Here is a 13,582-nt window from a genome sequence, read left to right as displayed (position 1 = left end):
GGGTGAGTTGTCCCTGTCAAGACCAACTGGTCCGTTGCAGATGTGGTTATTTGCCATCACAGTCAGAGCATTCAGAGTCAGTCTCTCACTGGACTTGAAGCCTGGAGAGCAGTGGTAGCACAGGGATGAGATGAACCAAGGACAAACATTTGGATTACTGAATCAGCCCAGCTACCTGAGATGGGGCAGGCAAATTCCACTCAAATGCAGCACCTCCTCAAAAAGATAAATAAGCTGTCTGGGGCAGATATCATGTAGATAAGGCATTGGCAGAAGAATTTGTGGGGCAATATTTCTCTTTGGAAAAAGAAATAGGTTGTCAATGGCATCATCTCATCCTGCTTTATGTTTATCTCTGTCTTCTCACTTTTCTAGTGGCATAGAGGCATTTATCCCTTCTCCTTTACTGTGACTATGTTTCATCCTTCCTCCTCTCTGCTTAGAATCTACCTCTTCATATCAATAAACCCAAAACCTGAATTATTTTTGTGAACAAATTATATGACAATGAGCAGTGGAAGCATCTTTTTTACCAATATTTCTTATAATGACTTCTCCTGAATACATACTTCAGTTGCCTATGACACTATTATTCGAGAACATATAAAAATCAACTGTCAGGTGCTTTTGACATTTTATCTTGAGTAGTCTTTTCAAAAACTGCTTGTGAAGAACTTGCTGTCTGGATTTCTTCTCAGAAAGTTTCTAATGTCTCTTTCACTACATTCTTAGAATCATCCTTTTCTCACACACAGTCACTTAGACAACATCTCTAATTTTGCAATCCCAGTTCACATGAACTGTACAGCTTTAATAGATGCTTCCATTTGGGGGAAAAAAAGGAACCAGTTGCAAGCAACTGTCTCTTAATGATTTCACACTTAATCTTCTACTAAAATCTGCATAATTTTCTAATGGTTAATCAGCATAAATTTATTTCATGATAGCTAAGAGGCAGCTGTTGTTAAGAATAGTGAATGAAGAAATTTTTAGCATGGCGTCCTTTAAAGCACTTGAGCCTAGATTCAGGCAGTCTAAATTACATCTACTTCCCTACACCTCATCTCTCCCTTTGGTCATCCCTGTGCCTGCAGGGACACAGGGCAGACAAAGCACGGGAGGCTGTAAATTAAGTTTTCAATGTCTGAGTCTGTACCTTGATGTGGGTACTGGTGGCAGAACTAGGGCTTCACTGCTAAGATTTCAAGTCTTGCTCTGCACCTAATTCACCTCGTTCTCCTCCTGCAAGCTGCTTCCACTCTGTAAACCTTAAATGTGTACGTGGTTATGTGAGCTGAGATCTGACCTACATCTAACGCTAAGCACATTGTTCTCTTTTGTGCTGCTGCCTGCAGAAGCATTGTATCTTAACCAGTCTTGCTGCAGCAGCCAAATGCTTTATCTTTGGCTTTGAACAGATTCTTGCTCTTGGATAAGGATGTGTTGCTGTCGGTCAGATAACTCTGCCTTTTGAGGAGCTGTTGCAAACAGCCACAGTCTCTGCCCACTGCCTAGCTTTCAGTCAGATGTTGGGTAAGAGATTTACAAATGGAGAAATTTTCCTTTATGCTCTTCTTGACCAGATCTTTCATAAGACTGTTGTATAGCTTTGAAAATCTTGCTGTAGAAAAGAAAACAGCAGATTGTCTATCACCAACTTCACGTAAAAAGGAAGATTACTTCCATGGTCAACTTAATACTGCTGAGCAGGAGAGAGATAATATTTAACAGGAGAAAAGTCTGGCACAGTCTAGACTCATAGGTAAGAATGCATCCCAGGTACTTTAGCATAAAAAAAGGCTTTGCTATAATATAGACTAATGCAGAAAGGTTTACAGTTAACACTTTGAAACCATGAGTGTTTAGCCCCAAATGTTCTCATAAAGGTCCTCAGACTAATTTTATCACAAACACATCTATTCTTTCATAGCTTTACAATAAGTCATGTACAAAAGCTCATCAAATAGAAGTAAAGAGTCTTCGGGAAAAAAAATATCCTTAAAATGTTTACCTAGTCATAACTAATAGCTTTTGATTGTTCCTTAGTAAGCTTGGAAGCCATTATAGAAAGCTCAATTAAGAGTCTTGACATTTACTGTGCATTCCAGTTCAAATTTACTAACGGATACAATTCAATTCCTTTTTGCACCACACAATGCCACAAATTCAGTTTAGAGTAATGCAGACTTCCAAGGGTGAGCTGGGAATAATTACACAGAAGGTCAAAAGCCTCTTGCCCTGCGATAAGTACCATTTCTGACAGGCTTGCTAGTTTGTTTAAATAGAACATTATAATCAAGCAGATATTGGAAAATATCTCAAGGAGAGTACTTTTATACAATACAGAGTCCCCCTCATAAAGAAAGATATACCTAATTTTCAGTTCTGTGAAATATCACGTAGAAAGAAGGGCCCTTTTATTAGCAAGGTGCGACTCCACTTTTGGTCATTGTGAGCTGCAATTCCTACTCTGAAGCAGGATTTTGTTGCCAAACTTGGAACTAACAGTGTGTTGAACATCCGGCCCAGTGCAAACAGGCTCTGTAAGTACCTTCAAATAAGCCTTCCTGCATGAAAGAAGCAGTGCTTTTGTGAATGAAACCGGATACTGAAGAATTAGATATGCAGGTACTCCTCTGGTCACTTTGCAGAGAAAGGATGGAGGAGGAGGAGAGGAGGAGATGCTGATTGCAACATGTTGTCCATATAAACTGAACATGTGTGAAGGTGTGGGAACGTGCATATTTTCCAGAGTTTGTTGTTTCATTAAAATGAAGAAAACTCAAAGAGGTGTTCCTTCGTCTCCCCCCGCCCCTCCACATAACAATTTTTGCTGAGAAAAGTGTTGGAGCTGGACAGGCACTGATGTCACAATTTGACTGATAGTCAAGTTCTTGTAGGAAAATAGCACAACAAATTCATCTGCATTTGAGAACAAAGGTCAGTAACACATGGATACAGTCCCTTCAGGTTCTCTGGGAAGCCTTCTGAGCAGCACAGACTTGCTGCAGGTTCAGGGTATAGCTGGCTATGCTGAGAGGGGTATAGCAACAGGCAGACACACCATGCTGAAAGCAGTCTTGGGGATCAGTGGCATTTCTCTCACTTCTTTGTTTTGTTTTATTTTATTTACTCCAAGTATCTGAGCTACTCCTAAACCTTTGATTAAAAGGAAAATTTCCCTGATTTGATAAACAAGCATCTTGTGAACTCCTGAAGCATTTCAGCTTTGAAAGGAAAACAAGTAGAAACCTTTGCCAGTTTGCACGAAACTACCATTCACACTCAAGTTATTTTTATCAGAGAGGGAAGCTGGCTAAAGGCCTGAACAAAGACATAGATCTTCATTCCCTTGTTGGACATGAGGAAGCTCAGGTTTAAGGTAGCAATTATCTGTCCTCTGTGACACCACACCCAGCCTTCCTTCTGCCCTTGTCACTGCAGCTTGCTGAAAGAGCACTGGGGGCACAGAAAAGACAGTCCTCATCAGCTGGTCTCTGGCTCACACGGTGATCACCACACAATACTTCATCTAGAGATGAAGTGTGCTATTCTCTCATCACCTTGTTTTATTCAGAAGCCTTGCAGGTTCCTTGACTCATTGCCCCATACAGCATGTGCAGCCTATCTAGCCCATATGGGATGAGGGTGATAGCACTGGGATCTAGTCAGCAATCATGAGGCCACAGCTTTTGTGCTGCAATAATCTCCCACTTGCAGCATGTGTCACACTATGAACTGTTTGGCCTGTAAATCAACAGGTTTGATCTTGCCTTGCGATGATTCCTGAATAGGCTGCTGAAAGGCTCTCAAGAGCACCTCCACCTCCTAAACCGGTGCCACCCTCTTTACTCACAGTGGGTTATGAGGAAGTTGCTGCCTTTTTTGTTGCTTAAGCTGACCTGTGAAAGACCATAAATGCATTTTTTGCCATACATAAATTATTTGACTTCTTGCAAGGCTCACAAAAAAGAGTACTTAGGTATGAACGTGTTACCACACAGGAGAGTGTGTAGGTTGTATTTGTTTGAGGGTTCAAAACGTGCATGCAAATAGTGGGAGCTCAGTTGGATGCAGCAGTGTTAATGCATGGACCTCTGGAAATTGTACTTCCAAATATAGATATCATTCACTTGTGGTTCTGGTCACATCTGAATCAAATCCAAGAACCAGGATCATGTTTTGAATCCGTTGCCATATTAAGGACAGATGGATTGACACAAGCCACATTTTTGAGGTGGGTTATTCATAAACACATACATTTTGACACAGCAGGTCAAGTGACTAATATTTCATACCTCAGCATTCCAAAGCACTCACCTGCAATGGAAATGATTCCTTGGTAAAGTATTTTCTTCAGCTACTTGAGCGAATGTGCTCTGTGTCTGTAGGTTCATGTTTGTGGAACAAGATGTTATTCAGTCCCAATTCCACTGGTCATTTTATTTAAATAAAGGTGCCATAGATCTTACTTCCTCCCTGAGTTAGCCACATGTACATGTACTCAGTGTTCTTTGGACAAGACATGCCACAGCTGCATCTGTAGCTGTGAATACACAATCCCAGCTCCTCTCCACCTTAGCCCTCTTAGGCAACCTGCAAAAAGTCTGTCCAGGTCTGTTTGGCCTGACCTCCTCACATGCACCCTGACCCTGTCATGTCATAATGATGGGTAATAAACGTGCTGGCAGTGCCTGAGCACATAAAGCACTAAAATATTCCAAAGGAAAGTCTTCCCCTGCATCCACCTTGTGGCCTTCCAGACACTCAAGAGCAGGTTTGGCTTTCGGATGGCCTCAGGTAACCCTTGAGATGCAGTGCACCTGCATCAGTGTACCTACATGTTCTTACCAAGCAGAATTCTCTCTTAGCTTATACAGTGGAAATTAGAAGTAGGTGTGCCAACATGTATCACTAGGGAAAGACACCCTTAATCCACAAATGGTTGTTTTATAAAGACTGAAGTACTGTAAAAGCCATTCCTTTATGCAATGCAACCTACAGATTATAAGACTCCAGAGACAAGGCATGGATTAAGTGCATTACCACACAATGAACATATGTCAGTTAACTTTTTATCACTGTCAAACAAGCGCTAGGAAAGAGTCATAAGGAAAACATTTATAGCAATAAATCCCACCTCAACATGATAACATTCAGACTGAACACTAAAAGAACTAAAGGTATGTAGAATACAAAGTGACTCAGGTATCCCAGGTAACCCATGGCATACTGTAGAACAATCATTTTAATATTTCTGGCTGGCTAATAAAAGTAGCAGGAAAAACTGTGCTTCATGAGTTTTGGATAAGAAACTAGAAGTGTCTGGTCTGGCTGCATGTTTGTCTTACTGCAGTTAAGTATAGATAACTTTTCCTAACTATGCTAGTACACATCTTCCCAAACATAAGGAGCACAAATTGTAACTCCTTTCATAAGTCATATAACAAGGTGTGCACTGTTCTCCAGACTCATAAAATCACGGAAATATCATCACTGCAGTAGTTTGCCTCCCTCTGGATTTTTCCCCTTCACAGGTTTGTGCTAACAGTTTGCTTTGCTTTACTTTACTCACTAATGTGGTTAAAATCCATAACCCTCTTGATGACTGCCATGGTTACAGAGCACATCTCTTTCAACAGGTTCCTTTTTCCTGGCAGCAGTACAACGCCGCTGATTCACAGGCTGCAGGATAGTGGTGGTGAAATCAGTGGAGCTTACTGTCCCTTGGCACTGGGGACCAAACAGAGAGCTGGTGTAAGCTGAGGATTACCATGGAGCATAGAATAACATCCCTAGCTTTGGCCTTGAAGGTTTGGTTACCTCATCAGTATTTTTCTCTTTTGTTGCCTTTCAGAAAAGCAAGTGTTTTCATATCATGCTGTATAATTTAGGAGAAGACCAATATTTTGTCTGGCAGCCTTTGTGGCTTGTATAGATGATTTCTTGCACCAAGCTTCCCCTTCTTTTTTCCCTCTCTCCCCCGTCCCTCTGAGTTTAAGTGTGATGTTTTGAAAAGCAAATCTTTTTGACTACAAAGTCCTTTCCAGTCTTTAATATGTTAGATATGGGTTAATAGGGCAAATGTCTTTAGCTCCTCTTCATCTTGCTTTACCAAAAACATGCTCATTTGTACTGGCTGAAAGTGTTCCATCAAAGCTGAATTTTAATGAAAACATTATTTAAAGAGAGTTTTCAGGGTGAAGCATAGAGAAGGAAGGGGCAAGGTTTTTTGCTGTTGTTGTTGCTAAAAAATAAGGTATTTTTATTCAGTAATGGATACTTTCCAAATTGAAAAATGTGGATGTGTAGATCCCAAGATGACTGCTTTGTGTCCCACAGAAATCAATCTTCACTGTGAACCTAGTGTATTTTTCTCATAGAGAAAAAGTTTAAGAAAAAGGTGAGCCTGACTTGAGCAGTGAAAAATTTAGATATCTATACTGAAGGGCCCATTTTTAGCAATTTCTTTCATCAGTGATCTCAGTTTCCTTTCCAAATTAATTAGGCTCCTGGAATTCTCCCTTAATATCCTTTCTCAGGCATAGTCAATTTAATTTTGCATTAAAAATATAATTACTGCAACTTGTTGCATGTACCATTTTTTTACAGCCATGAATTACTACCATCATTTGGGCCATAAAATGAAATTTAAATAATGCTGCCATATTTGTCTTGACTGTATGTAAATGTTGAGTGTATGTAAATGTTGATCAAAGCTTCCATCAGCTTAAAATATCAGAAATGGAGAATGTTGCTGCCAGAAAGATGGGGATTTAATATATGGCTCAGTACTTACATGTTTTTCTCCTTTGTGTTTATCAGCACATTAAATTCTTCTTGTTGCACCAGCATATTTTTATTATTTAAGCAAATTATCGTGGCTAAAGTAAGTAGGGCAATTATTCTTTGTTAGCTGGCACACTGCCATTCCTTTCATGTGTTCAGGAGTCAGCTATGAATTATAAGGATGTAATGCCCCTGATGGATTTAGCGGTGACATCATAAATTCTCACTCTGATGAAGACACTAATATGTGCTGTTGCCAGTAATTTGCTGACACCACTTAGAGTGAAGGGCACAAACAAAGATGTCTTTCTTGGCATAGTACCAAGGAAGCCAAAGCTACTGTGAAAGAAAACACCAGCCAGGTGAATTCAACTCCTTTGGAAATACTTCTGTTAAATGGGGAACAGATTACATGCATAATGGCTGGTGCTCCTCTATGTGCATGGTGCGCTTTGGAAACCATGGTCAGCTGAACATAAAAAAAAGAAAAAAGAAAAAAAATGTATTTGAGGGTTCTGGCAGCAGTTTGTTAATTATTTCAGCTCAGATAAAGCAGTTCTGGAGGAACTTGGGGTTCACTACAGAATCAGCATGTAGCTGGATTGGACCCAGGACAAAACCTGAAGTGGTTCCCTGTATGAAATCTCTTCCTATCCTTTCCCTGGTGGGGGGTGATGCCTTGCTCCTCTGGCTCTAGACTCTGATTGAGCACTAGTACCACAGTTCATAGCTATAATCCAGTGAGGTCAACATATCCACATGGGCTTTTGGGGCAAACTTTGGGAGCACTCTCAGGTGAAATGGTGACCTGTTTCTCCTGAGAGAACAGAGACAGTCATGGTGGGACTGATGCCTGGCTTCTAGTGAGGCCCATTGGCACAGATGAGTTTTTGGGTCTCTATTTGTGTCATACACCAGAATGGTAGACTGGCACACTCTGCAAGCCACAGAGGAGGCTTGGCCTTGTCTTGTCAACATGATGTGTAGCATCACCGATCCATCCCTTTACTCTACCCATCTTCATTCTGCCTAAGCTCTCCAAAAGGAAATTTAATTCACAGCACACATTTATAAAATACTCTTCGTCCTTTGAACTGGTTCCCTTAAACATACCCTAAAAGTCAGGACCACCGTTGCTCAAGAGACTCTTGTTCCAGGACCTTGAAATCTCTTAGTGACTTTTTTAGGTAGATTTAACAGGTCTCACATTTCTTCCCACCCACCTCTGCCACTCAGGCCTCCCTTTCCTCTAATAAGATCCCACCAGGTACCTTAAGGTAGCACATGCTGAATCTCACAACACCATTGGGAAGCTGAAGATTCTGGATTTTGCTTCAGGAACTGTATGTTGCTCTTGGGCAGCAATATGAAAATCTTTTCTGTAATAAAGCACACTAGGATATTATTTATTCCTGTTAGTCCAAGGTGCCAAGTAGCATCATCAATACCATTATAAAAATGTTCATGTTAGGGTTCAGACTTTGAACTTTACTTAAAAACAGTAATGGCCTAGAAATCCATTCCTTCTCTTTGCCTTCTCTGTTCTTGAACAACTCCAATTTTTATATTTTTTTTCTGCCACCCCGTGAATCATCTTTTCCTGCCCCAAGTTCAAATGGGAGCTGCATCTCATGATGCCACATGACTTCAGAAGCTGCAGCTTTGAACAGAAGCCAAAATATTTATCTTCTGAGTGTAAAATTCACTTTATATCATCTTGGCAATGAATGTGTTTGTGCATTGTATCAAGCAGTGCTTGGCTTCCCTATGGTATGTGGTGCACATTTATTAATAGTATTGATTTTAATCTAATTTACCTGAAAGTTTTCAAACTTCCTGCTTCTGTATGGTTCCTGAAACACTAACCTACAGGTCAATCCAGATCATACCTGTTTGAAGCACTCCATGTGAATTTCCACCCAAATTCTATCTCTTCCGAGATTGCTGGGTCCTGACAGCGTTTTGCCTTTGTTCTTTTCTGGCAAAGCATTGACATGACATTTGTAAATGTTGCCAGATGAGTCGGTGGCTGGGTTTGGTACATAATTCAGAACTTCAGTTTTTCAAGCCCTCTGAAGCAGCAGCCACTGTTGGAGCCAAAGTTTAATATTGTTAGTGTATTAATTCATGTCAGTGGTTGAGTACAATTTTTTTTTTTACCACATTTCACAGAAAATCATCTACCACCAGCAATTGATCAAACATGACAAGCTCCCACTTGGCTAATGCCTGTGATACGGGCTACTTAACTCCTGTATTTCTTCCCAGAATGGAAACTGCGGCTTCTGGTGAAATAAAGGAGCTTCTATTTCTCTGCGACTGTCAGAAATAGAAATTCAGAGCAATATTTTCATCAGCTTGAAATGCCAGATGAGATTAAAATCCTCATGCCAAGGGGAAGGCATTTGCTTTGAGCTGCAGTTCTTAATGCTGCTCAGCCCAGCACTTTGTAGGAGGCATCTCAACCTTCCTGTTCCTCCCCTCACTGGAGCAGTGCTAAAGTGTCAAATCATTAGGAGAGGCTGAGGTCTGCTGGGAATACCCCACTGGGGTGAATTCAAGCCTGATATAGGGCTGCCAGCCTAAGAGGGTTATTGCAAGGAGGAAAGCACACTGGTGGAGATGTAAACTGGAGCTCCAGGGGCCCACAAATCCTACCCACCAATTTATGATTCCCAGAAATTGGATGTTGTGGCCTCTCTGTTGGGGAGAGTGAGTGGGATGAGCTGCCCCAGGGAGCCGGGCTTTGAACCATTAACTGATGCCTTAACCTTGGACATTCTAAAGTTTGTGATAACTGAGCTGGGCTCAGGTAACAGAGAACACTGTGGCCTGCAGCTTGGGGAAGACATCTGTCCTGCTTGGACATGTTCTTGTTACTAAACTTTCCCTGCATTTCACACACACCGAGAGCCTGGTATGAAGTGTGTTGTTGTCATAATGAAATCACAGGGAATCAGATGGAGAAATGTGTGTTTGAGCATTTAAAGCTAGACTTGTAGACCACAAAACAGACTTCACAAGTAGAGGTCAAGGTGGCACCAATTAAGACAAGATTATATTTAATGGAAAGTCACCTGGATTGAATTAAGTGTATTTTCTTGGACCTAGCAGGCTGGAATCAGGATAAACAAACTTCTCCAGAATTCCTAGGTGACCTTACAATAATTATGACCAAATCTGAGTTTCAAGTCTTCAGAGCCCCCAAATTATCTTTTATATAAGAACACACATTGCTACTCGGGAGGTCTGTTTGTTGTGATGAACAGAGCATAAAATAAATCCCTCACACACAATACTGCAGGTGGAGGCTGCAGAGCAGTTTCTGTGATCAATAGAGCTAATGGGCCTCCAGTGTAAAACACATTTTTGTAACTCCCTTTCTTCAGACCTTCTTTTTTGTCAGGAACATAGTGCCAAAAGAACTTAATGGCTTTGTTTTCCAGTCCATAAACTGCTGATATGTCACTGGTGTTGCAGTTAAGCATACACAATAAACCCACCAGAGTTCAAGCTCGTGCTACAGTCAAGCACTGGGGCCACCACCTTTTCTTTTCTTTTTTTTTTTTTTTTTTAGTTTATTGATGCTGCATGTTTAAAATATGATGATGTACCTCTACATGGAAACACAGAATAAAAAAATTATACACACACTTCTCAGTTTTGTAGGTTCAATCTGTGGCATCTTTTCCCCTCATGCAGACAGTATGCCCTGGAAAAGCATGGGAATCAGCCTTTGATTCCTGTTTGTTTGCCAGTCTTGGCCTGCACAGTCTGCTTGCTCACATTGAGATGAGCACTGGTCAACAATTTTTCACCACAAGAGAGTTTCTTTTGAGAATGTGTTGGTTCACTGAGCTCCATGGATCCAGCTAAGACATTTAAATGCCTGCTTAATGAGTCCATGCAGGCTTTCAAATATCTAATGGGTGTCAATTATTTGGACAGTTTCCTGAAAGTTCACTAGAAATGTCTAAAATTTTTGGTTTGAGCTAACACTGGACTAGAACATGATTTCAAATACAAAAACATTTCTTGTGGACCTAAAGTAATTTTATATATGCTTTTCAAGAATCAGCCCAACTTCCAATCCCTCAGTAAACTTAAAACACCTGTCCTAAAGAAGTAAATGCCACTCTTGCTGTATTTGCTTCACTTAAAGCTGATTTGAACTTTTAAGATCATGGCTCATGGGCTTGCCCACTGTGATTAGATACTGCAAAAAGAATAGGAAGGCCTAGATTTTCATAGGGGGTACAAAATGCTTATTCTTTCTCCAACGAAAATGGAAGTAAATGTAATGCAATTAAAATTTTGAGTGCTTTTGTTCAAGTTTTTAAAGTGTGTGTTTCTGTATTTGTTTAGTTTGGATCTTGGAGGTAAGGAACCATACTGTAAAGAGGAGAAATACACCCAGCATCAGTAATTCTTACAAAGCTTGCAAAGACACTTCTAAACACCTTTATGTGAGATGTACAGACAAAGGTGTAATGAAAGTATAAATGGTTATGTTTGGCACTGTCTGATTCAGTGTTTTGTATCTTAGTGCTGCTGCCATGCTCTTTCCCCCAAACCATGAGCCCTGAGGACCACAGTATAACCATACCTGACCCTCATCTCAGCCCCAGGGTCATTGATACTTTCTCTTGTCCTCTCATTCCTTTTCCTAACTTCACATCTCACTTCAGCCTTAGTCCTTGATTCCCACTACAGGTGACTGCCCACCTCTTCATACTGTAGTTACTTACCTTCTATCCCATCTCCACCACCCTCTGCTAGGCAGGAATAAAAGATCACAACCTCAGATAGACCCAGCTGAATCTCTGTGCCTGGCCTGCAGCAAGGCCTGCAGAAAATCAATCTGCTTGGGGCAAGAAGTGTGCTGTAAGGCTTGGCCACCCAGGTGGGAGCCAGTGACTGGTGTTACCTGGTGGTGCTCTCTGTGGCTGGGAGAAAAGCAGTAATGTTTGCAGAAGAATACTGTGAAAGCCTGAGTTCTGTGTCCTCTGCTCCCTTCCATATATGAAAGCACCATCTCAGTCAGATTCCAGCTACTGTAGAGTAAAAAGCACTTGGTTTCACAGATGCATAGAGTAGTTTGGGTTGGAAGGGACCTTAAAGATCATCTAATCCAAGTCCCCTGCTGTGGGCAGGGACACCTTTCACTAGACCAGGTTGCTCAATTTAACCTGTCCTTGGAACACTTACAGGGATGGGGCAACCTGTTCCAGTACCTCACCACCCTCACAGTAAAGAACTTCTTCCTAATATCTAAACTAAATCTACTCTGTTTCAGTTGAAAGCCATTACCCTTCATCTATAACTTTGTAAAAAGTCCCTCCCCAGCTTTCTTGTAAGCCCTAGAGATACTGGAAGGCTGCTCCAGGATCTCCCTGGAGCCTTCTCTTCTCCAGCTATCCAGGAGATGCATTCCCTCATAGATTTATCAGGCCATTCCTGACTCCTGTAGCAAGGAGTCCACTTTGCCTTTGATAAGTGGCTATTGATCTACCGGATATCACCACCACTCCTGCAAGTTACGGCCAGTGAACTAACATTTGCTCACTATTTCTCTGAGTTGAGCTCAAGCATGAAATTGCTATCAATGCCATCCTTACTTCCTACCAAAACTCTTCCTGCTAGGATAGTCAAGGAAAATATTTTAAGCCCTGAAAGCTCCTTGAAGTTTATGGGTACACGGCCATCCATGTGAATCAAACTAAAGCTGACAATCCCAAAGGGCCACATTAGTTTTCCCACAAAAACACATGAATGTAGCACTTCTGTCTCACACTTGGCAGGTTATTCATTTATTTTAATTTGCAGCAACCGTGACTGAGTTACATTCATCTTCCCAGATGTTGTTAGTGATGAAAGCTGAAGGAACAAGTCTTCTGATGTTGATGTACTGTGTGCCAAACCTCATCTTGAGCCCCTGGCTCCTGCTGTACTTTTCTTGTGTCTGTACTGCTGCCTTGTGATAAATGAAACTTGCAGAATCACACGTACTGTGGTACAGGAACAAGCATCTTGTCTGGGGAGTGGTCAGTGCTGGAGGCTAAAAACTTGGGCTGTGTGTACATCTGTGGAGGCTCATGTAATAGCTACAGTAAAGTTATTATAACTAAAGCAAAGGTGCTGAGGCTTTGATTACAAATGTCAAACAAAATGGGAAACAAAGCAAGGCTGAGGAAGGAAAAAGGCCCCAGCCCTGTGTTCTCCTCCCCCCACCTCATCACAACAAGCAGCTTTTCTGTCTTTGTTTTATTAGCTCCAAAAGCCTTTGCAGTCTTGCCTTCTTGGCACACTTGTAAAGTCCTGGGAAGCTCAGAGTTTTCTCTCGGTTACACTGAAAACCCACAGATGGTCTAAATGTTCGTTTGTAAATAAATGAATAATCAGAACCAAAAAAGCTCTGCAGAAACCTCTACCAGCCTTTTCTAATTTTCCACAAAACGCCTCAGAAACAGATTGCATACTTCACCAGCAGACTGAAACAGCCATGTTACCAATTTGCACAGATGGAGATCAATTTAGTCTCAGCTAATTCAGGGTTTTCAATTTCCACGCAGCTCCTTCCCGCTGCAAGCAGCGAAGTACCAGACCTCTGTCTGCTCCATGAGAGATGGGCACCAAAGGAGCAGCTCCCATTTCCTGCTCACATGCACCAACAGACCCATGCACCAGCCTGGATGTGAGACAAACCCCCCAGCATAACTGAGGCTAAACCTCTGCTCATGTCCCTGCCTCTGTCCACACCTGGGTGCTGAGGTGATGGTGTGGTGTGCAGGAC

Source organism: Molothrus ater, chromosome 2 (genome assembly GCF_012460135.2).
Source record: "Molothrus ater isolate BHLD 08-10-18 breed brown headed cowbird chromosome 2, BPBGC_Mater_1.1, whole genome shotgun sequence".
NCBI classification, from domain to species: Eukaryota; Metazoa; Chordata; class Aves; order Passeriformes; family Icteridae; genus Molothrus; species Molothrus ater.
Note: the sequence above shows the minus strand (reverse complement) of the source record.